General features: G+C 37.0%; 2 long non-coding RNA genes across 2 annotated transcripts; both read left to right on the top strand.

Moving 5' to 3' along the window:
• Positions 1 to 5,464: 5,464 nt before the first annotated feature.
• Positions 5,465 to 7,706, top strand: LOC136227324 (uncharacterized). The gene is made up of 4 exons (XR_010688004.1): positions 5,465 to 5,621; positions 5,704 to 5,828; positions 5,956 to 6,153; positions 6,577 to 7,706. It is a non-coding gene; the product is annotated as an uncharacterized lncRNA (long non-coding RNA).
• Positions 7,707 to 20,037: 12,331 nt separating this feature from the next.
• Positions 20,038 to 23,409, top strand: LOC136227513 (uncharacterized). The gene is made up of 5 exons (XR_010688110.1): positions 20,038 to 20,254; positions 20,524 to 20,603; positions 21,657 to 21,810; positions 22,657 to 22,740; positions 23,065 to 23,409. It is a non-coding gene; the product is annotated as an uncharacterized lncRNA (long non-coding RNA).
• The last annotated feature ends 2,650 nt before the right edge of the window (positions 23,410 to 26,059 follow it).

Below are 26,059 nucleotides of genomic sequence, written 5' to 3'. Positions count from 1 at the left end.
CTTTGCGCGCTATAAGGCTCGCCTTGTTGGCAATGGTGCTAATCAACTAGTTGGTGTAGATTGTGGCGAGACTTTCAGTCCAGTTGTTAAACCTGCAACGATCCGTGCCGTTCTCAGCATTGCTCTATCCAAAAATTGGGGTCTCCACCAAATCGATGTTAAGAATGCTTTCCTTCACGGCAATCTCTCTGAGATAGTTTATATGCATCAGCCAATGGGGTTCAGAGATCCCAACTATGCGGAACATGTTTGTCTCCTCCAAAAGTCACTGTATGGTTTAAAATAAGCTCTTCGGGCGTGGTACCAACGGTTTGCCTCTTTTCTTGCAACTTTGGGTTTCTCACATAGCAAGTCTGATCACTCGCTCTTTGTCTTTCATCGTGGGACCGAGACCGCCTATTTGCTCCTATATGTTGACGACATAGTCCTTACAGCTTCTTCTCCTGCTTTACGAGAGACTATCATCAGACACTTGAGCTCTGAGTTTGCTATGAAGGATTTAGGTCCATTAAATTATTTTTTGGGTATCTCCATCACTCGCACCCCGGGATCACTTTTCTTATCTCAGAAGAAGTATGCAAATGAGATTCTTACAAAAGCCGGGCTCTCTTCCTCTAACTCTTGCACTACACCTGTTGACACCAAGCAGAAACTCAGTCTCTCCTCTGGTTCACCTTATCATGATCCATCCGAGTATCGTAGTCTCGCCGGTGCATTACAGTATTTAACTCTGACTCGGCCAGATATTTCATACGCAGTACATCAGGTTTGTTTGTTCATGCATGCTCCTCGGACTCAGCACATGGCCGCCATCAAACGTATTCTCCGCTATGTTAAAGGAACTCTTGATTATGGGCTTCATCTCACAGCTTCTTCCCTTGATTCATTAGTCTCTTATACTGATGCTGATTGGGGCGGATGTCCTGACACTCGTCGATCTACTTCTGGGTACTGTGTATTCCTTGGGGACAACCTCATATCCTGGTATGCCAAGCGTCAGCCAACTCTTTCTCACTCGAGTGCTGAAGCGGAATACCGCGGGGTCGCTAATGTTGTCTCAGAAACCTGTTGGATTCGGAATCTCCTTCTAGAGCTCCATCTACCGATTCGGAAATCCACCTTTGTTTATTGTGACAATGTCAGTGTTGTTTATTTGTCCGGTAACCCGGTCCAACATCAGAGGACAAAACACATTGAGATGGACATACACTTCGTCCGTGAAAAGGTTTCAAGAGGGGAGGTCAGAGTTCTTCACGTACCTTCTCGGCACCAAATCGCTGACATCTTCACCAAAGGTCTTCCTCAGATTCTTTTTGAAGACTTTCGGTCTAGTCTCAACGTTCATCCTCCTCCCGTTTCGACTACGGGGGTGTGTTAGACAATTATGGTAATATTAGTAATGTAAATCAGCCACAAATTAAGGAATTATATTAGCTGTAAATTAGCTAGATTTTACAGCATTCACATTGTAATCTCATGTATAAATATCTCATTCCAAATCAATACAAGGCAAGGGATTCCAATTAACAATTCTGTTTCTAAACAAACAGATTTGTGCTTGAAAGAATCAAGAGAAAGCTCCAATTTATCATCCTAGTAAGATGAAGTTGAACTTTCATACTCAAGCTCACTCACTCAGTATCTTCGACAGATTCGCTTAAGTTTTTCCTCTTTCGATATGTCTCCTAATTCAGTGCTCCAGGTGAACAAGACGGCAGGAGAAGCTTATGAGCTTTATGTGCTTTGTGATCCTGAATTTGCTCTTATTATCTTCTCTAACCGTGGCAAGCTCTATGAGTTCAGCAGCATATCTGAATTGAGTGATCTAACCTGGCTGGCTTACTTTGGGAAAGACAAGTAAGCGCCACACACGGGTCCCTAGAGTGATCGAATCCTCCTGGCCCCGTGACATTTGGTATTGTCTACGGTTTTTGTTTTTGCTATCACTATCAGTCCTTAGGTCTAACTTAACCAATGAATATGCAGCAAAGGCTTGTAGCGGATCCGACGAAGACATGTTTGAAAGCATATGGAAATCAGCTTAAAGTTTGTCATGTTCTTCAGCTCCTGAGATCTTTTCGTGCACAGTTGGACAAAAGCCAAGCAAGTCTAGGTACTGTCTACATGATACTGCTGATGTACTGCCATTGCTTCAAAGTTGGGCAAGTCCTTCAAGTTCGAAACTGAGGTGCAACACAGAAGAGCAAGTCTCTTTCGAGCAAGTGTTTTTCGTTGCATAAAATACAGGGTAAAGAAAGTAAATAGTCCGGGTAGAAGAAGGATGATGTTTATTAATTATGATTGGAGAGCCAGAGTTGAGATATTGTAAGAGAGGTTGATGGGGTAGGATATTTTTTTGTATTTTATAAGTCTTTTTAGAGAGATGAGACTAAAATGTGAATACTCTTCTTACATTTATGGAATTTATCACGAGTGAAATTGCATGCTCTCGAAATTTTGTTATAGTAAATAGTTCTGTCTTGGAAATTCCAACTTTTTTTTTGAACTATTCATTTGCTACCTGGTTTTAAATATGGTTTCCTTAAGGGAAGGAATTGATTTATGGGATATGTTCATTGGTTTTAAGCATGTTTCTGGCCATTGGATTCATTAGTCACTCGATTTTTTTTTTCTATTGCTTGCTATATTAAATTCCATTAGATTAAAACCATTGCTAATTCTTTTATTTAGAGGCAGGAACAAGTAACCGTTAGAATTAGATCAGGTAATGGCAATGGGTGCAGTATAGAATTTGATCAGTATGTGGTTTATGGTTCGAGTTTTAGGAGCGGCCTCTTGCCAAAAAATTGGCAAGGGAAGACTTGCTCCCAATACACCCTTGTGGTGGGACTTTTCCCGGACCCTCGCTTAGCAGGAACGCGTAATGCACCGGGCCACCCTTTTTATGGTTAGTGTATAAAAAAATGAAAATGCCCAGTTGGGATTCTTGTGAGACATTAAAAAGTGTTCTAGTTACTTTAGACTTTGATATATGCTCACCAACTTGGCTAATGTTTTATTAATCTGCTAGAGGTTTGTGTTCCATGTGGACTATAACCATTGTACCATGAGAATTGAGTTTTCAGTCTGGCGAAGAGAAATACACTCGAAGTTGTGTCAGGATCATTTTTTTTATGTCTATCATTTTTGTTTGTTTGTTTACTCTCGTGCTCCAAATTTCATGTTGCTCTTGAGCTGATAGAGTACCTGCGGCCAATGGCCGAAACTACAGAAATATGAATGAATACAAGTCCAAATTCAAGCTTCTTAGACATTTAGATGGCATTTCCTGAATTTTATGAACAGCCAGCCATCTCATTTAAACTAAACAGTCAAGGAATTTAATAGCAGACTATGAATCTTGTGCTCTTAACATGGATTTCTAGCTGTTTCGTAAAACGGCATAGTTATTCTCTTTCTTGTGTTTGTAAAACAACGAATTGTGTTGCTCATATTCATGATCGGGCTTTAGATTGTTTGTTCGGGGTGTTTGGAATATTGGTAGGATTATAAACGACTGATGCTGGCTTGTTATTAAGATTAAAGATCCAAATTTGAACATGTTTAAAGCTTATCTTGTGAACAAGTGAAATTTGAGCTTGATGAATTTTAATTTCCTTAAACATGAATAAGCTAACTTCTCTAATTTGGTTTTAGCTTTAAGTTTCATGTAATATTTCATTTGAAGTTGTAATAGATTTGGCAATTCGATCTAACTTGTAGCATGATCTCTAAGAGTTATGATACGATCAAGACGGGTGATCTAACCCGCACTCTTCGAGCGAGTGCTTGCTCCAGACAATTTAGAGAAGAATAGAGAATATTATTATTGCTTAACCTTCAATAAACAACAGCAGGCTATTTATACTGCTAGTCTTTACAAATAAACCAATGACGGAATCCTAATTGGAAAAGGTCTAAATAATAAATCCTAATTAGACAAGAACGGAGTAATGAATCCTAATTAGACAAGAACTAGAAATCTTAATATAATAACTAATTAATTAAACAGATAATCCTTGTGCCAGGCCGGAACCTGTTGCACCCGACGAGACCGACCCTCGACTTCAGGAATAGCAGCCGCGTCAATCCCAGGGGCTTCAATAGCAACTCTGGATCAGCTTCAGCAGTTGTAACAAGTTACAAAAGTATGGTATATAAAAGAAAAAAGACAAAGACGTGTGTATTGACATTGTGAGTTTTTTAAATAAATGTTTTTTTATTTTTATTTTTTTTTATGAAAATACTTGTAACTTCATTATATTAAAACATAGCAAGTACAATAAAAAAACAACAGTAAGAAATCAATTATTACAAGATCTACAAAGACACTGAAATGGGTACAGAGAGTAAAAAAGGTCATAAATGTATAAAAAAACACAAAACAACTCGTCAGAAAATTAACAAGCTCGAATTCAATATTATGTTCGGGAATTATTCACGAATTTGTTAACGAGTTTTGCTCGCGAGCAGTTCATTAATTTAGTTTATAAACTTCGCACGCTAACAATTCATTAATTATGTTCATGAACTATAGTGATTTGGAATTTCTTTAACACATAACTACATAGTTTTTAAATTTATAAAACTAAATTTTACATAAAATTACTCAGTTTACATTTTTCTATTTACAGAAATGTTATTATTAAAAAAAGGCTTAATACATTATTTGTCCTCTGAACTTGTCTAAAAGGTTTGATTGCCCTCCTGAACTTTCAAAGTATCCTGAAAGCCCCTCTAAACTTGCATTAAATGTTGAGTAGCCCCTGAACTTGCGCAAAATATAATCAATGGATCACTCGGTTGCAAAAAAAAAGTAAGTTAAATGCGAAAAACATATTGCACAAGTTTTAAAAAAAAAGTAAAACGATCGAAGTCGGAGTATACGGTTGTTAGATTAGAGAATACAAATTGTATATAATACATCTTCTGCATTTAACTTATTTGTTTTCCGAGCAAATGAACAATTAATTACATTTTACGTAAGTTTAGGGGGCTAACTGAACATTTAATGCAAGTTCAGATGGCTATCAGGATACATGAGGCCAATCAAGTTTTTTGGACAAATTCAGAAGACAAATGATGTATTAAACCTAAAAAAAAAAAAAATCGAACCCATTTTAAAAGCATTTCATCAATATTATAATCACACTTGTTAGGTTTGTTTATATGGTCTATAATAGAGACACAAAGCTTTCAAACTGAGATTCATCGTGTTTAAACTTGACTCGTTTATAATTGAACTAAATATAATCGAGATTTTATCGAACCCAACACCGAACCGTTTACGGTGACCCACTCATTTAAAGCCCTAACTTACACCGACAATCAAAATCTGGTTTGAATTAAAAAAGAACAAAATTTTATAAGTTCGACACATAGAAGGTATGTGTCACTATCTCCTTGTTACGCCTATAAATTGAAGTTTATATCGAAAGAAAGCGCAGTTTGCCTTCTTCTCCGCCGCCGTGCATCGGTGAAAATGGCATCGGCCTTCCCTTTGCTAAAACATACTGCAACTCGACCACGTTTTGATTCGTCTACAACCTTAAACCGTGATAGTCATGAACTCATACAAAATTAACCTCACACTGATCGATTTGCAGCCCCCGTATTTGCCGGTAATTTTCATTTCGTAATTAAGTTTGCCGCTGTTGTTTGCTTCCACTTGTGACTTTATTTTACTTCTTCCCTTTCCCACAGTGATAGACCCCGGCGATGAAGTTTGGCTGTTTGACCCTTATTTTCCTTCTTAATGAGGAGGCGTGTATCAGAAAGATTTTGAAGCAATCCTTTTCCTTCTTAAGGAGGAGGCGTGTATTAGAAAGGTTGAAGGAATCCCTCTAAGTTTTTCTTTGGCACTTTGTGTTTTGATTCTGATTGAGCTGAAGGTTTATAGTAATTATTGTCAATTGTAAGAATTTTGAAGTTCTTAATTAATGGGATTTACTTCAGGTATTCGTGGGGTCTTTTCGAGCCTTGGCACAATAAACGTTGTTGTTGTTGTTGTGTCACGGGTTCGAGTCTGAGTCTTAGGAGGGAAGGTTTGTCTCCAATACACCCACCACACACCCCTCCCCCGACGGGTCCGGTGCACCGCCCTTTTATTCGTGGGGTCTTTTACTGGCTGAACAAAGCTCTGATATTAAAGAGGTAAGGGGACTAAGGATTCTATTTATGATTAGCATTTTTTTATTGTGAAAAATCATAGTATTTTGAATTGTCAGTATAGTAGAAATTCAATTTGTTCTACGAAATAGAGGAAGCATGAGTAGTTGAAGTTCTTTGAATGAGATCCCCAACATTGGTAGTTGAAGTCTACAAGAAACAATTAAGAACCAAAAAGATAACTATTATACTTGCTCTTTTACTTCTTATTTTCCTACCTGTTTTCCTTCCATTGTGAATGACAAAATTTCAAGTTTGCCCTGCAATTTATAGGACATTTTAGCTTCTTGAGCACTAAACTATAGGGCTTCAACAGTTTGTATGATTTTGAACATCTTAACCACCGAGTTCCAATTTTAAACAGCCAAGTTGTTTAATAAAACGTATAATTTTTTAATTTCTATGCAGCCAATGGGATGGAAACTACCAAATCGAAGCTTACCTTCCAGCCTTGAACCCATCAGTAGACAGGCTGATTACACCAATGCAACAGCAATCACAACTTGCATCATTAGTGAACTTCCATGGAGGAGCCTTTTCCGAAGACTATGAAGCAGAAACAAATGCTCAACACACTTCTGTGGAACCGTCAACAATCATCCATGAATGATAATAGTATGCCTGATCTCGATTTTCGACTTTGAGCTTATTATCTCCATGCCTCAAATAAGACAACTATGAACTGCTTCTTTTTTTCTTTTATGTTGAATAAGTGTTGTTGATTGATGGATGCATTTCTGGATCAGAAATGATTTGGTTTAAGCTTTATATGGTCAACTTGTTTCGTTATAGCATATGCTATGCATCATCATTTGGCATGCATTAGATCTTACTGAATAAACTGACAGCAGTTAAAAATGCAAAATATTGCATTTGTTTTTCTCGGTAGAAGCATGAAGTATGATTGTTCTGTATATTTACAGGTGCTCATTGTTAGCACTTTCAAATGCTTGTGCTCTTTCTTTCTTATTGCTCTTGGACTGATATAACTAAATGATGTTTGAATTCGCAAATATTTTCATGTTCTCAAGTTGCTGATTTTCAACTCATTTGATAAGCTTCTGGTTAGAGTAAGAGCTTGATTCTCTCTGGGTTGGTGTTCTTTAGTTCGGGCAGGATAATTGGGAAGAAAGTCTGAAAGACTCGTCTTTACATTTCTCAGAGCTTAAAACTGCAAATCTTTTGGCACTTTTTGGCACAAAAGTGGAAGACAGAGAGACTCAAAATCGTCAACTCTGCAGCAACATCAGATAACTTTGTTTCTACTGAACTGAGGTTAAACTCTATGCCTTCTTCTCAGGATCAGCAGCCAGCAATCCAAACACCTTCTTAGTGGGCAGATTGACATTCTGCAAGCTGAATAGATAGTTCTGTAGCAATGGAGGTTCTGTTCTTTGTCACTTAATTTCAGTTCAGTAGCCGCATTCAGTTCTGTAATTAGTTCAGTTCAGTAATTTATCATTACTTATTATAATTATTTATTATTATTATTATTATTAGAACCGTTATTATTTTTATAAACTTTTTATTTTAATTAATTCTATGTTTAAAGGATTATATTATTATATTATTTTAGTTCAGTACCATTCAGTGAGCCTGGTCATGAAAATAGACTGCTGTTTTTTTTTCAGTAATTTAGGTTCATCAGTTACTTTCAACCGTCCGTCCATCGTAATATTATACCATGCCTGTCCAGTTTTCGTTTCCATTCCGAATTTAGAATAATCAGTAATGAACTCTGTAAGCTTGCATTGCAGTGATGCTATCTATTCTGGTGGTGTTAGTTGTGATATCCAAGTAGTTTCAGGTGTTTCTGCTGCTTGTTGTCACAAGCCACTGCAGGGGTAATTTTCACTTGTTGTCCCTAAATCATGCATTAAGTAACAATATTGTCCTGAAATCTTTCATATTAAACAATTAAGTCCTTCAAATTATCATACAAACACAGTTTAAATGAAAGGGAATCATTGTAGAAGAATTGGACATTTATGGTTACATGAGATGTAGGGATAATTTGAATTTTTCTGGCAGTAACCCACTTTAACAGCTTTGAGAATTTGACATGGTCCCTGTTGAGGTTATTTTCCCTATCTGTAATCAAGAAGAAGAACATGTTTTGTTCCGGCTAGGCCCCCCCTTGTTCGATTGCCAAATCGCAGTTTGTTATGAAATTGCGATGTTTTAGTTATTATGATCTATTTTTATTCTTACCTTTCCAAATTAGAGCATATCTGGAAAGAAAAATTGAAATCTATGACCTATTTTTATTTTTACCTTTCCAAATTAGAGCATATCTGGAAAGAAAAATTGAAATATGATTTCATCGAATCTTGTTAGGTGATTATTTAATTATTTATTGTGTTTTTTGATGATGGGTTAGAGGGATCATCCTTAGCAGCAGAAGGCCAAAAGACCTGCTGTGATATATTTCGGAAATTAGCTAATACCATTGCAATCGCTACCTCTCGAGATCAATTAGCATACCTCATGCAGTTGCATCTCTCGAGATCAATTAGCATACCTCACGCAGAATGCGCAACATTTTTACCTTTGGTTAGCATATCAATTCTGTTTGTTGGAGTAATAATAACTTCCAGAGATTTTGGATTTTAAGGGCGAAGTATTAAATGAAATATTAATCACCTCCAAAGTTAAAGGGTTTAGTGAAATCAAATTTTAAGAGCGAAGTATTTAATGAGGGTCCTAATAAATATTAATCACGTTCAACTAGTGACATCAAAAGTTAAACATTATAATGGTCTGAAATTCAGTTTTGCAATATTTTGATATAGAAAATTAATAAAAGAAATATAATTAATTTTCAATTTTACAGATTTATGATTAAGTAGAGTTTTGCATATGAGATCAACTTGCTTAAGTTTTTTTTATTGAATGTGACAAGCAACAACAGAAAGTAGAAGTGTATCTAAGAAAAAGTTTTCTTGAATTTAATAATCATGAAATAGTTTTAATAGATTTTATGCTCTTTACGATATAAAGCATGATAACTGAAAAATGAAAAACTAAATTTGAAAATCACATCCCTTAACAGGTTTTAGCGATTAAGTGCTTGAAAATGGAAGATTTTGATGCGTCTCTCCTAAATCGTCTTTGTAAATCAGAATCTAATAGTTTTTAAAAAAAAAAAACAAATCTGATAGAGTTTCTTAAAAAAAAAGTATAGACAATTGGAAGCTTCATGGCTAGGTGAACTTGGAAAGAATCTAAAATAAATTACGGAATTTGGATTTACTAATTGATGTCCAGTTTTTATTAATATGGAGAGATCATAATCTGATTTTTTTTTTAAAATACAAGTTTATAACTGCATTAATTTTTTTAGTTTTAAATAAAAACTAATTTAAAATCCTAGATCAATTAATACCAATATAAAGACGTCCCTCCTATGCAGATTCAACGACGGACCTATAATTTTATTGTAATGATAAATGACACGACATAGCAAAGAGATCATTTCAGCAAATTATTTTAGTAGCATCTCATACGAATAATAATATCGTACTCTTATTTCCATGCTTATATATATTAGTGATTATTGATAACATTTACTTCCTATGTCTTATTGTATTGTAATAATGTTGAATTTATGAGTGCCTTTTAATTACTTGTCATTTGCTATAACTATATATATGTATATTTCTATAATGTACTGACACTTTTAAGAGGTTAATATACGAGTTTAGAAGTTGATGTACGTGTCTGATATTCTGAGAGATATAGACATGCGGAATACATACGAGACAAAAAAGTGTCCATTCTGCTTTTCTTGTTTATAATAATTAATTATTTACTTATAACAATAATAGACGGTATTATATAGCCCACTTAATACGTGGATTTTCTAGTAATTTATGAATCTTTTAACATTCCAATTAATAAATTTTTGCAATAATATAAAGTATTCAAATTATTAAAAAAAAAAAATCTTAAACTATTGTCTTAATAAAAAGCATGAGTAACCTCTTAGGTGAAATCGGTTCTATTGTCTTAATAAAAAGCATGAGTAACCTCTTAGGTGAAATCCGTTCATGCGTGAATATAATTAAAAATTTGAAAAATTAAAAAAAAACAAAAATTTAGATATAAGGTAACAAAATAGGTATATATTGTTTTTAGAGAAGTATTAATTTAGACTTTAGGTAACATCAATATAGTTTTAACGTTTAAAAACTGGTATAAATTTAGACCTCAATAACGGATTAGACACGTTATTTCTATTACTCCGTTAAGTTATAATTTCTTCATCTACTTATAATTGACACGATAAGTAATATCAATGACGTATTTTAGTTCCGTTATCCCTATATTAGTGTTATTTTGTACGTGGAGTTTTAGATTAGATTGATTCTGCCCCAAATTACCCAAAAATTTATAAAATTGACAGACTAAGCTGACGTGTGACTGTTCTTATCTGATAATACTCTTACCAAATTACCAATTCAAGATCTGATACACCTACTACATAAGCATAAGATGAATTTGGGGTTTTGAGGGGCGGCTCTTCTCCGCCGTTAGGTCGTGAAGGCATTGATATCTCAAGATGGGATCCGATTGCGATTGGGGTTACATACTCAACCGTGCATCGGTGGAAATGTCATCGCTGCTGTTGATTCCGATTAGGGTTACATACTCGACCAGTGGTTTGTGGTGCTTTGAGGGCGTTGTTCGAAACAAGATTCGACCAGCATCCGATCTCGTCTATGAAGGACCATCTGATAGTCATGAACCTATAAAAAATCATCTTTCTTCTTCAACAGTATGGGGAAGATTAAAACATGATATTCTGTTTCTAAATAAACAGATTTGTGCTTGAAAGAATCAAGAGAAAGCTCCAATTTATAATCCTAGTGAGATGAACTTGGACTTTCATACCCAAGCTCACTCACTCAGTATCTTTCACAGATTCGCTTAAGTTTTGCCTTTTTCCATGTGTCTCCTAATTCAGTGCTCCTGGTGAACAAGACGACAGGAGAAGCTTATGAGCTTTCTGTGCTTTGTGATTCTGAAGTTGCTCTTATTATCTTCTCTAACTGTGGCAAGCTCTATGAGTTCGGCAGCATATCCAAATAGAGTGATCTAATCCTCCTGCCTGTCTTACTTCGGGGAAGACAAGTAAGCACCACACCGTGGCTCTGATGCGGACATCCGAACTGGCCACACTGATCGCGCGGACTCTAGCAGGTCTTCAAGAATCAAGCTCACAGAGGATGCACCTAGAAGGGCGGATCCCCAAGACATGCGAGCAAGGCGGATCTAGGAGTACGCCAGAAGGCGTATCCACATATGAGCATGGGCGGATCGCCAAGATTACTTCCTCAGGAAGTCGACCAACAGACAATCTGACATTCCGTACCTGCACCTCTGTACCTGTTGTCTGGGCTCATTACCTATCTTACCCTCTTATTATTAACTGTATTGTAACCCTAGTAGGGGTAGTCCCTGTCCTTTGCTTATCTTTTAGAGGTTGTATTTAAACCCTCATTTTGTAAGGATATGAAACTTTTTAATCAATCAAATATCATTTCTCTTTGAGAATTAAGGTTATACCTTGTTATTGGGATTCACTCCTTCAAGTTAAGCTTGAGAAGAACATCTTTGTTGGTTTACGACTAAAACCTCCATTTATCGCTTTCAATCCGTATCAGTTGGTATCAGAGCCAATCGTTTCCTGACCCGAAACTTCTTTTGGCAATGGTTCAACCCCGACAACCGCAAGATTCCATGGAAACCAGTGACCGGAGGTATGAGGAGCTAAGGGAGCACCTCACGGAACAGATTCAGGCCAGCCATGAGCGGCAGAGACAGACCGATCAAAAGTTGCTGGAGTTAACCACCTCCCTGGAAAACTTCAAACTGGAGGTTCGGTCCTTAATCCAATCCGCAGCAGGAGGATCAACTCAGAGAAAGGAAGGAGCCCTTGAACAACCATGTCCACAAATGGGTCCTAGGGATCCTGAGGTAAGAAGGCCTGACTTTGTCCTTGTGCATAACGCTGATAGCGATAGTGATGATTTTGAGGATATTGGGGATAATGGTGCCTTTAGAAATATGAGGGGTGTTGGCCCGAATGATAACAGACGTGTGGGTATGGTTAGGGCAGAACCAGATCTAGGAAACTTTGACAGGGATGATGCCTTTAAGTTAAAAATAGACTTACCGTCTTTTGGTGGTGAACTGGATATAGAGGGGTTCTTAGATTGGTTATCGGAAGTTGCGCGCTTCTTTGAATATGCTGGGATTCCTGATGAGAGGAAAGTAAGGCTGGTGGCGTATCGCCTGAAGGGTGGCGCATCAGTTTGGTGGGATCAGATGAGGGAAGAAAGAAGAAGAGGGGGCAGAGATCCGATTAGATCTTGGCTACGAATGAAGGCGATGTTGAGGGAGCGGTTCTTACCGCCGGACTATGAGCAGTATATCTACAGCTCCTACAGAGGATGCTCTCAAGGTGCCCGAAGTGTCCATGAGTATACCTCAGAATTCTGAAACTGAAAGCCAAAAGACCTCTAGGTACCTAGAAGGGTTGAGATACAACATCCAGGATCGTATTGGCACACAGATGGTGGTTCGAGTGCAAGATGCCAGGAATTTGGCCCTGAAGGCTGAATCTCAACTAAACGGGCGAACCCGGAGATCCGCCGCTACTGAGTATACGCCTGGAGGAAGAGATAACGTGAAGTCTTATGACAAAGGCAAGCAAGTGGCGAGTGCCAGTGGAGTCAGGGTTAATAGTGTGGGAAGAGGATCTGTTGGAGATACTAGGCCATACAAGGAGGTACCTACACCACCTAAGAGCAACAATCCATATGCGAGGCCCGCGCCTTTTAAATGTTTCAGGTGCAATGAACCAGGCCATAGATCCAACGAGTGTCCTAGGAGGAAGAGTGCTAACATGGTGGAAAGATGTGAAGAAGACTATGAAGAAGGGGATGAAGTATATTGTGAACCCTTGGGAGAGGATGATGATGAGGCGGATGAAGGGAGATACGCCATTCATGTGGTTAGACGCTTATTAGTCTCCAGCCGACTAGAGGGCGATCAGAGGCATCAACTATTCCGGACTCGTTGCCTTGTGAACAAAGGGCGATGCAACGTAATCATTGATAGTGGTAGTCAGGAGAACATTGTGAGTAGCAGCGCCGTTCAGAAGTTCGGGTTGTTGGTAGAGGCGCACCCTGATCCCTACAGGGTGGGATGGATCAAGAACGTTGGCGAGTTGAGGGTGACCCAGAGATGCAAGGTACCGACTGAGATTGGTAACTATCATGATGAAGTCTATTGTGATGTGGTCGATATGGACGCATGCCACCTATTGTTGGGCCGACCCTGGCAGTTTGATAACAACGCCACCCACGCCGGAAGAGAGAACACTTACAGATTTGTGAAGAATGGGGTGAAGTTTGTCCTTACACCAATGGTGAGAGAGCCAAAGGCCGACGAGAAGTCTACCTTGGTAGTCTGTCCTACACACAAATCGTTTGTCAGCGAATGTGAAGAAAGCCAAATGGTATACGAGGTAATGGTTAAGGCGAATCACGAATCCGCCCAAAGGGACGAAAGGGAAATGCCGAGTGAAGTGACCCGCCTACTTGGCCAGTATCAAGATCTGTTCCCGGAAGAGCTACCCAGTGGGTTACCACCTTTGAGGGACACCCAACATCATATTGATCTTGTGCCTGGGGCTAGCTTACCAAGCCTCCCACACTATCGAATGAGTCCGAAGGAGAACGACATCATGAGACAGAAAGTGGAGGAACTCATCGAGATGGGATACGTTAGGGAGAGTATGAGTCCTTGCGCCATTCCATCTTTACTTACGCCGAAGAAGGATGGGTCTTGGCGGATGTGTGTTGATAGTAGGGCCATCAACAAGATCACCATCAAGTACAAGTTTCCCATTCCAAGGTTGGATGATATGCTGGACCAGCTTGGCGGATCTAAAGTCTTCTCCAAGATTGATCTCAGGAGCGGTTATCACCAGATACGTATTCGAGTTGGGGATGAATGGAAGACTGCTTTCAAGACTAGGGATGGATTGTATGAGTGGTTAGTGATGTCATTTGGGATGACCAATGCCCCTAGTACTTTTATGAGGCTAATGAATCAGGTGCTTCGCCCGGTGATTGGGAAGTTCGTAGTTGTGTATTTTGATGATATTTTGATTCATAGCCAGACCTTGGCGGATCATGAGAAGCACTTGCAGACAGTATTTGATCTGTTAAGGAAACTCCAGCTATTCGCCAACACCAAGAAGTGTGACTTTGTCATGGAAAGTTTGGTTTTCCTTGGATTCGTGGTTAGTGGCGACGGTGTCCAAGTGGATGGAGAGAAGGTGAGAGCCATCCGAGAATGGCCGACTCCGAGGAATGTGGGGGACATCAGGAGTTTTCATGGGCTAGCAACATTTTATCGAAGATTCATTAAGAACTTCAGTTCCATAGTGGCCCCATTGACAGAATGTTTGAAGAAAGGAAAGGGGTTCGAGTGGGCGGACGCCCAAGAAGAGAGCTTCGCCTTGATCAAGGAAAAACTGAGTACAGCGCCAGTGCTGGCGTATCCTGATTTTGATAAACTGTTTGAAGTTGAGTGTGATGCCAGTGGAATTGGGATTGGTGGTGTTTTGATGCAAGAGAAAAGGCCCATTGCGTACTTCAGTGAGAAGCTATGTGACGCACGGCAAAAGTGGGCAATGTATGATCAAGAATTTTATGCCATAGTGAGGGCATTGAAAGTATAGGAGCATTACTTAGTGGGGAAAGAATTCATTCTCTACACTGACCATCAGGCCCTCAAGTATCTAGGAAGTCAGAAGCAACTTCGAAGCTCCATGCATGCCCGATGGTCCGCCTTCATAGATAAGTTCCCCTATAAGCTTATCCATAAGGCGGGAAAACAAAACGTAGTGGCGGACGCCTTGAGTCGGAGGGTTGCACTAATAAAAACCGTCAATCTGGAGACCGACTGCTTCGAACATATCAGAGGAGAGTACCTGGCGGATCCCGACTTCGGTAGCATTTGGGAGAAATGTAAAACCCAACATGGAGATGGAGCGTATCACATCACGGATGAGTATCTAATGAGGGGTAACCAACTTTGTTTACCTTGCACTTCCATCCGCGAAAAAGTTATCCGCGATCTGCATGGCGGATCCCTGTGGGGACATTTTGGGCGAAACAAGACCTATGAAGCAGTAAGTTCCCGTTTTTTCTGGCCCAAGATGAGGAGAGATGTGGCGTACCTAGTAGAACGATGCTATATCTGCCAGACCGTCAAGGGACACCCCACTAATGCTGGTTTGCAACTACCACTACCTGTACCAGAAACTATATGGGAGGATCTATCCATGGATTTTGTCCTAGAGTTACCCAGAACTCAGAGGGGCATGGATTCCATCTTTGTGGTTGTTGACCGATTCTCAAAAATGGCACACTTCATACCATGCCGAAAAACCAATGATGCATCGGCAACTGCTAAACTGTTCTTCAAGGAGGTCGTCAGACTACATGGCGTACCAAAGAGTATTGTCTCAGATCGTGACACGAAGTTTCTGAGTCACTTCTAGCGGACCTTGTGGGCTCTTTTTGATACTTCTCTGAAGTTTAGTACCACTGCCCACCCTCAGACAGACGGACAGACAGAAGCGGTCAATAGAACTCTGGGAAACTTACTGCGTAGCAAGTGCAAGGATAAGCCCCGGATGTGGGATGTGGTTCTAGCCCAAGCTGAGTTCGCCTACAACGGCTCTGTACATTCGGGAACCGGGAGATCACCATTTGAGGTAGTATACACAAAGACCCCAAACCATGCCCTTGATATAGCATACCTTCCAAAGGGAAATGTGGCTGCCAACCAGCTGGCCCAGGACTATATGCAGATGCACCAAGAGGTAAGGGAGACTCTTGAGGATAGAAATCAGAAGTTAAAGGCTAAGGCGGATGAGCACCGCAGGGACCTACAGTTTGAAGTTGGAGATGAGGTCATGGTATATTTGGGCAAGGAGAGGCTCGCCAACACCGCAAGCAGCAAACTTCGGCCTAGGAGGTATGGGCCATATAAAATCACCAAAAAGGTCAACGCCAATGCCTATCATATAGCATTGCCAAACTGGCTTGGCAAAGTCTCACCAGCGTTCAACATCCGTGACCTTAGCCCATGGAAATCGGATGGTCCTTTAGAGCTCAACAAAAACGAATCAGTGCCGGACTCTTTTAAAGAAGGAGAGAATGATGCGGACATCCGAACTGGCCACACTGATCGCGCGGACTCTAGCGGGTCTTCAAGAATCAAGCTCACAGAGGATGCACCTAGAAGGGCGGATCCCCAAGACATGCGAGCAAGGCGGATCTAGGAGTACGCCAGAAGGCGTATCCACATATGAGCATGGGCGGATCGCCAAGATTACTTCCTCAGGAAGTCGACCAACAGACAATCTGACATTCCGTACCTGCACCTCTGTACCTGTTGTCTGGGCGCATTACCTATCTTACTCTCTTATTATTAACTATATTGTAACCCTAGTAGGGGTAGTACCTGTCCTTTGCTTATCTTTTAGAGGTTGTATTTAAACCCTCATTTTGTAAGGATATGAAACTTTTTAATCAATCAAATATCATTTCTCTTTGAGAATTAAGGTTATACCTTGTTATCGGGATTCACTCCTTCAAGTTAAGCTTGAGAAGAACATCTTTGTTGGTTTACGACTAAAACCTCCATTTATCGCTTTCAATCCGTATCAGGCTCCCTGACATTTGGTATTGTCTACGGTTTTTCTTTTTGCTATCACTATCAGTCCATAGGTCTAACTTAACCAATGAATATGCAGCAAAGGCTTGTAGCAGATCCGATGAAGACATGTTTGAAAGCATATCGAAATCAGCTTAAGTTTGTCATGTTCTTCAGCTCCTGAGATCTTTTCATGCACTGTTGGACAAAAACCAAGCAAGTATACTTCAAAGTTCGGCAAGTCCTTTAAGTTCGAAACTGAGGTGCAACACAGAAGAGCAAGTGTTTTTCGTCGCATAAATACAGGGTAAAGAAAGTAAATAGTCCGGGTAGAAGAAGGATGATGTCTATCAATTATGAATGGAGAGTTACCTGAAGTCGAAGCTCGGTAAATCTGATCACCTCTACAGCACTAATGAAGGGCGTCAGCAGTGCCCTACGAGCGGGAACCTTTCCTTTGGTGGAGCTGTCCGAGATCGAGGTCCCGGTCAAAGGGATCATTTCCCTCCCAACAATCTTGGCCCGCAACGGCAACGAGGTGGAGTGCATTGCCGAGTGGGTAGTGGTGGACATCCCACTTACCTACAATGCCATCATCGGGAGACCTTTTATAAGTCTTTTTGGAAACAGATGTGACTAAAATGTTAATACTCTTCTTATATTTATGAAATTTCATTACAGTAAATAGTTTTGTCTTCGAAATTCTGAACTATTCATTTGCTGCCGGGTTTTAAATATGGTTTCCTTAAGGGAAGGAATTAATTTATCGGATATGTTCATTGGTTTTAAGCATGTTTCTGGTCATTGCATTCATTAGTCACTTGATTTTTTTTTCTATTGCTTGCTATATTAAATTCCATTAGATTAAAAGCATTGCTATTTCTTTTATTTAGAGGCAGGAACAAGTAACCTTTAGAATTAGATCAGGTAATGGCTATCTGCAGTACAGAATTTGATCGGTTTATGGTGAGTGTATCAAAAATTGACAATGCGTGAGACATTGTGTTCTAGTTACTTTAGACTTCGATGTATGCTCACCAACTTGGCTAATGTTTTTTTTAAATCTGCTAGAGGTTTGTGTTCCATGTGGACTGGGACCATTGTACCAATTGGGTTTTCAGTCTGGTGAAGAGAAATACACTCGACTTTAAGTGAATTGCGGGAATTCCTTTTCAACAATGCTTCACTTGTTAAATTAACAACCCGAAATTGTACTTTTATGCCTAATGGAATGGTAAATTGGGAATGCCTCACAGAATTTGCTATGGTTTCTTGTAAGTTGCCTGATCAAGCAATGGAACATATTCTTTCTGGTAGTCCGTTGCTCAAATCCTTAGAATTGATTGAAAGTTTTTCTGAGTCTGATAAGCTGATTATTGTTTCCAAATCTTTAATCAACTGTGATGGGATTTCATGGCTGGTTATTGCTTCTGAATCTTTGAAAAGATTGGTTATAGGACACTTTTCTGATGTTGTAATTTCATGTCCAAAGCTTGAAAAACTGATTATTCTTTGTAGTTTGGGACGAGTTAGAAATGCTAAATTACTGAATTTGTCATCTTCACTTTATGCTACTATTGATTTTTATGATCCGGGGTTTCACGATCTGGAGCTTAAAACTTGGATTAAAGACATTCTTCATCAGCTTCAACATATCAAAGAGCTAGAACTTGGGAGATACTTTATCAAGCTAACTTTTATAAAGAATAAAAAAACATTGTATCCTTTTTTTATATGAATAGGTGTAATATTTTTAAATTTTAAAATGAATTATTGCAATATATTTTTTTTTGAATTTTCTTTTCCACATTATGCTTTCAGGTTCTATCAAGTTTAGCTTACATGAGAGATCTCTTTTTACCGGTGTTAAACATCAAAAGCTTGACTTTGAATTATCCTACTATGATGAATGCCAAATTTGGAATTGCATGTGTACTTAGTAGTTCACATGTGCTTGAGAAATTAGTTATTAATGTATCACACTATAATCGGGTAATTTTTTGAACCTTCTAAATGTCAAATTTAATTCAATAATCATTGTGGAATAAATGGTTTAACCATTCTATGAGTTTCCTCAATTTTATGTTTATAAAGAAAATGTAACGATAGAAAATGTCACTAGTTTTCCATATATTAAGTACCTTGTCCTAACCTTTTCTTCTCTTTTATCTCTAGGAATATTGTAATTTCCTTCAGCTGACCAATTTTGGAGACAACTACTGGAATTTCAATAGGAATGTCTTTTATTGTTTGTCATCACATCTAAAGACTATAAAGATCACTGGTTGTCCAGATAAGGATTTGTTAATCTTTATTGAATTTCTACTCAAGAATGCAAAAGTGTTAGAGAAGATGGTGTTAGAATTTGAAGATCATGTAACCACTTTTGAGCTCAAAGCATTAGAAAAACGATTGATGAGGTTGCGAAGATGTTCTAAAAATACCATTATTGAGGTTATACTCAGAAAGTAAATATTGACGATTTTAGAGGTTTTTGTGGTTCATTAGTAACTTGCTTTTATAAACTAAATTGGACTTGATTTTGTTGACATTTGGTAATGATGTTAATGTTTTAATGACTGTTTGGATGTTGATTGTTAAACTTTTTCTTCATGTCATTTTTTCAATTAGTACTCTATGTAAAATGTTTAAATGGTTTGTAGGTGAGCATTATTTTTAATTTGGTACTGAATGGTTAAATCAAATGTACTTTAGATATTATTTTAAAAATATTACACTCTTAAGAAAACCTTGTATACAACTAACTATATAAGTCTGATTTCTTGTTCTGTTCCCATTACTATGTAGCAACAAGTAAAATTCCGTCTTTAATGTTGTTATTCCAATTTAGTATGTCATTGCAATTTCAACTAGAAGTCTGAAAGAAAGTAGATTAGAAGTTGAGTAGACAGAAAGGAAAGCATATATGATTATTGACAGTTTGATTTCTGCACTACAAGAAAAACAAACAATAGTGAGGAAAAAATAATGAGTGGGGAGAAAATCGCTCATTAAAAGCATACTTTTTATACTTTTAATGGGTGGAAATAAAAACTGTTAACTATTAGTCTTAAAAAACTTAACTTTACTCAATTTTCTAATGTTACGCTCATTATAGGTGCTAACTTTTTGAGCGGCATACATTCCCACCCAAACAAAACCTAACTGCAGTCCACCTCTGTGCTCCACGAAACTACCGCTCTCTCCCTCTCTCTCGCCTCTCTCTTTCATTAGCTCTGGAAATCATTCTCTTATACCGATTAGCTCTAGGAACCATCCTCGTCCACCACTATTTTCATATTTCGGTCAATTTGACAAACCCCACAATCGACTGGAACAAGAATCGGTAAGCTCCATTTTGTTTGAGATTGTTGCCCTGGGTACTCTTTTCCTCAAAATCAGAGTTTCTCTAGTTTGCAAATTAAGTAGAAGTTAGGCTATTTCATTGTTTATTTGTGTAAATGTCGTTATTCATATCTCCTTATGTGTTTATTTGCAGATCTATTGGAAAACCTAATTTGTGTGGTTCTGTTTTTCCTATGCTTGCTTTCCTTTTTTTTTGTTCGACTTTGTTAGACTTTTGCTAACAATATGTTTGTTTGAACAATTTTACAGATACAATCTTTCAATTTTGGGGCTTTGAATTAATTACTTGAACCCTCTTGTGCAGTACAAAGAGAAGCATCGTTATATGGGTGGGTTTCTCTGAAATATGTTTTACTTTGTAAAAGTTTTCATGAATTTCAATTGCACAGATAGGCATTAGGACTGAATTTCAATCTTGTCTGTGTCTTGGAATGACTCTGTAGGATGAATTAAACTTTTCCAATGATGAGAATTGAGAAGAATTAATAATTTCCCCGCAAATTAATATCAATTCCCTTGTCCTGATTGGATATACTTCTATTGATATAGTGAAATTTATTTTAATTTGTATATGAGGAGAAAGACAGTAATTTTAAACACTTTTATTCTTCACTCTTATAACTTGCCTTTTATTTCACTAATTAGAAGAATTATTATTTGAATAAAACTAGGAAGAGTATAGTACCATTTCATACTTGAATACTAAGTTTGGCATAGAAAATTCCTAATACAGACACTGTAAAATGAATGAGAAGCAAACCATACTAGTGTGTCAAATGGGTGCACATAGTCCTTTCCTCTTGATTTCACTTGCTTTCACTGAGCCTGGCCTTTCTTTTCTCAATAAAGAAAAACACAAACAAGGGTATGACAGAGAAAGCACTGAAGCAAACAGAGGCCATATCAACGGAGACATGACGGCCGATGATGGCCTTGACCTCCAAGAGTTTTTCTGTTTCATGAGTATATGTATTCTGACCATAAGCAACCTCATGTTTATCAAAGTTGAAAGCATAGACACATACGAAGTACGTAGCAGAAGGCACACCATGCTCAATAGTCCATGTGTAACTTTAGTTCTTGTTTGAAGAAGTGTAAGGCATATTAACGATTTTGAATTGGCAAGTCTTGTCCTTAGATAGACGATCCTCTGTTTTTCTCCATGAAACTGGTGTATACGTGTCATTTAAATAATAGAGAACTCAATTGATTCGATGTAGCTGTCAAGTGGTTCCTCCTAAAGAATAGTTCACAGTCCCGGCTCTGCTTCACTCTTCCTCTCGTTTATTCTTCGTAATTGCTGTTAATGTTTGACTTTCTCTAATTCTTTTTGGATATTTGAATTCGAGTTGTGAATAATTTTCTAAATTTCTCTTTAGCAGATTTTGAGAGCGTATTTCGTGAGAGACGAGGGCCCGATCTCACTTGGATTATCGAACCCACCTGGTCTCTTTATTGGATCCTTAGCTCTAACTTTGATTGCTGCACCTTTGTCCACGCTTTTTTCTCTCTTGGTCTAAGTTGTCTAAAGCTAAGGTACTTGGATTACATTTTATAGCTCTTAAATGCTTCAAATATTATTATATAGATAATGTACATGAAATTATTATAATCTTCTGCTGAATTTAACTTCTTTTAGTACTGGATTCTCTATTTTTCCAATAGAAATATTTGATACACTTGTTTTTCTCTTTTTAGTCTGTTAGTTGGTGTTATTGAAATTTTAGGTTTTACTTTTGATGCACAAATTTTTTTAGTATATCACTTGTTATGTTCTTCTTTCTACGGCGTTCTTCATCATTTGGAATATTTCCACAAGCTAAGGTAGTTTCATCTGAGAAATTGAGTCTTTAATCCAAGTTTTTATTGTAAATTCAATCAACATTATTAGGTGTCTAATTAATACTTAAATGCCTAGTGTGCAGTGTCTGTATCCACTTAATTGAAGAAGGATTTACAAGTTAATAGCAGTAAGAATGGCTGTCCTGCAGATTCTAGCAGTGAATATCTTTTTGCAATTCGTTACGCTTCAATTAATTTAGTTTGCCATTGGATATTCGAACTTAGTGATTGGTGTGAATTATTGTTATTTAAGGTTAGAATTCTGATTTGGCAATTTGAGTTATTGAATTGATTGATTGGAATATTTGAGAAATTTTGTTGATTAATGCAATATAATATTTCCCTTGGTGATGTACTCTAGTTTATTAACTTTAAAAGCCTTTTCTAAGTTGGTGATAAGTTTGTGTCTCCATGCATTTTTGTTTGTGTAATCCATCTAAATAAGAGCAAAAAAATACAATTAAGTTGAAGTGGGAAGAGAAAGTTAATTGGTGGCAAATTTTACTGTATAACTATACACTCTGTTTCTAATTTCTGCAGTGGACAAATTCCTTTCAAATTGATTTGCAATATTACACAAGAACTCGTGATTATACTGATATTCATCTCCTCGGTTGTGGCCTAGTAAGTTGGACTCTTAAATTTTTTTTTTTTGTCTATTCTTTCTTCTCATTGTGTTAGTGGATATTCAATGCTTCTATTCTGCTATTTATTTATATTATTCAAAAGGTTAGTAATTGGAAAGAGTATATATCGCTCGGTCATTAAAGTAGTTTACTATTGTTAATTACAGCTGCACAGGGAAACTTGAGCGGCATATATCTGATTGAGAAAACTTTAGCTATCTGAACGAGAAGAAAAATTATATATGATAACTGTGTAGATACATTTAAATGCAGCAAATTCATATATAGTTCTGGCGTCTAACGTAATACCTTTTACAATCAGGTGTTTTATGTGAAAACATTTGTAATTAGAACCATAGGCGAACCTATTGATGGAAGAGCCGAGTCTCCGTCCTCTTCGACCTTGGATGCCCACTCGGAGTTGCAATCAACCATAGGTGAACCCATAGACATCATCTTTTTGCAGATATGCACAATGTTTTTGGTATTTAGCTCTATTCTTTGTAGATTTCTTTACTTTGACTATTTAATGGGTAGTATAATAAAATTCTGATTTCATTTCGTAGGAGATCCCAATACTTTGAATGTGATTATACCTTATTTGCTCAAGTGTAAAAATTATACCTTCAATCTATGATATGTCTTATTATTAATGATATGGTTTCATTTGGAATTGGTTATCTATGTCTTTTTATTTAAAAGTTTGATGTTATTTTAATTTATTTGAGACTTGAATATATCTAATTTAGAGTAGCTCCGTTCAATCCAAATCATTATAAATATTTTTAATTAGACGATTTTTAATCATTATAAATACTTCTAATGAGCGTATTTTTAATCACTATAAATGCTTCTAATGAGCGTATTTTGAATCATTATATAGTTTTTAATAAGGGTAAATGTCCACTCATTGTAAGTTATGATTCCGCTCATTAATACTTTTAGTAAGAAGGGCTTTCTCAAGGGGAAAATTCCGCTCATTAAAAACTTTTAATGAGTGGAACTAGACTTTTAGTGATGATTTTTCCCATCATTAAATCCCCTTTTTCTTGTAGTGATGGGACACCAAATCCTCGGTCGCCAATGCACAAACCGCTATTATCAATCAGCTAATTTTTATCAAACATGTCTACACAAACAGCTAGTCAAATCAGCTAATCATAGCAGCTAATGTAATCAGCTAATAGCTAACAGCTAATTCCCAAACAGGGCCGATGACTAAAACATTATTAAACCCTTACCTTTGAGGGTTTTAAGTATAAGTCATCTTTTATTTATTTTTTTTCGGACTAAGAGCTTTTGAATTTATGCGGTTTCGAAGATTAAGTTATTAATCTTTAATTTTCACAATCAACGAGCTATCAGAGTTGGCTTTGTTAATCAATCAAACTGTTATTGAATGGCCCAATACGTGCATATAAGGACTTAATCCTTTATGGTGTTTGTTATTTATTTATCTAATCATCTTATTGTTATTATTAAAAGATAACAAATAATGTTTATTTATTTTCTGAATTTAGATTAGATATATTTCTTGAGATTAAAAAATTGAAATGAAAAATAAAAGATATGACTTTCGGTTTGTAACTTTTAATAATACCATCTGAATTAATTGAATATAAAATTTTTCTTGGAAACCAATGCATAAAAATGAGTAATAGAAAACATTCTGAAGAGCAAAATATTTGCAATGCTAAGAAATATCAAGCTTAAGGAAGAAAAAAAAGGTAAGAGAAAATATGATATGTTATTAAATCTATATATCGTGGAAAAAATTAAATCAACCGCCACTTGTATATATCACGTGTCAAAAATTATGTCATTTGGTAAAGAAATTAATAAATCGATTAATTTTTCATGCAAAACGGGTTAAATGTCACTTATGGAAATATTTCAAGGGCAAAATGTTACCAAACAATGCATAAAATGTTACCAAACAATGCATAAAATGATAAATTTGTGGATGCATTAAAACTAAATATGAGTTTAACTCTTAAATTAACCATCAACCTATTTTTAAAAAGGGTCACTTACATATAGATGCTTTGTAGTTTCGTCGATTTGCAACCTCGAAATGAATTTTTTTAAGCGTTAAATGTTATTTTAAGCAACTTTAATTCTTCAACTTTTTAGGTTTAAGGTCATTTAGGTATTGTTTTTTATGAGAGAGAAAGTTAATGTTTAAAGAGAGAACTAAAAAAATGATGTTTTCAAATTTTTTTAATATGGTAAATGTGATATACTAAAAAGTTTTAATTCTTTAAAATTTTCTTTTTGAGGTCGTTATCGGCCAAATTTGGCAAAGTGGAAAAAAATGTAAAATTTTACAACAACATTGTTGTGTTTGTAAACAAAAATTTCACAGGTACTCATCTGCAAATCCATGTAACCACTACGCATCTACTTGTAATTAACTCTTTAAAAAAATCAATTGGGCCTCTTTTAAGTTTAAAAAAATAAAGGGCTTATATTAATTATTTGGGTTATTTAAAACCTAAATAATATTAGTGTTAGCGATATTTTGCGAATATGCTAATTTCAACCTTGTCACGTGTGGTTAGGGTGCGGGCGTGCCAGAGAAGATTACTTCTCAATTGAAATGGTTAAGTTTATGGAATTTACGCGCCAAAACTTGAATTCTAAACGAAACGATTGGCGAGGGACGCAAGGATTGAAAAAGTCCCTCTTGGGTCTCTAGCGCCGTTATAGAAACTTTGCTAGATAAATTGTTTTATTTAAGCTAATGCGAGTAAATTGAAGACGAGAAAATAAAGGAATTTAAAGTGCGAAATTGACACGAAATTTGGTGAAAAATCGGTATTTTATTGATGTAAATCAAGGTTTGAATACATGTGTTTGAGGTAAGCATAAATTAAAAATGAATTACAATTGAAGAACTTCTATACTAAACATATAGCTAATTCAATTGAAAATGGAAGAGCAAATCAAATAAAAGGAATTGAAATGCAATTAAAATAAATTGGAATTCAACAACAAACTCGGAGCCACAATAGCTATCTCGGATTGAAGTTGAATTTTGGCGTAGGTGTGAGGTCCTCGGAGAGCTGCCACCGATCGGGCCCGTACGGTATGTGCTTTGTGCAATGACTAAACGTTGGTAGGCAAATGGGGCAGATTTAAACTTTGACTTTGGGGAGCTTGGTTGGAATGGTTAAGAATTCGGAATTGGACAAGTAAATAGTGTAGATTGAACTTCGGGAAGTCAGGAACAACTTTGTGGAAGGGATCGAAAGCAGAAAATGAAGTTAAATGGACGAAAACGGGCTTTGAAAATGATTGGACGAATTTGGAAAATT

This window comes from Euphorbia lathyris, chromosome 4 (assembly GCF_963576675.1).
Source record: "Euphorbia lathyris chromosome 4, ddEupLath1.1, whole genome shotgun sequence".
NCBI lineage: Eukaryota > Viridiplantae > Streptophyta > Magnoliopsida > Malpighiales > Euphorbiaceae > Euphorbia > Euphorbia lathyris.
This window is presented reverse-complemented; position numbering and strand designations above follow the sequence as displayed.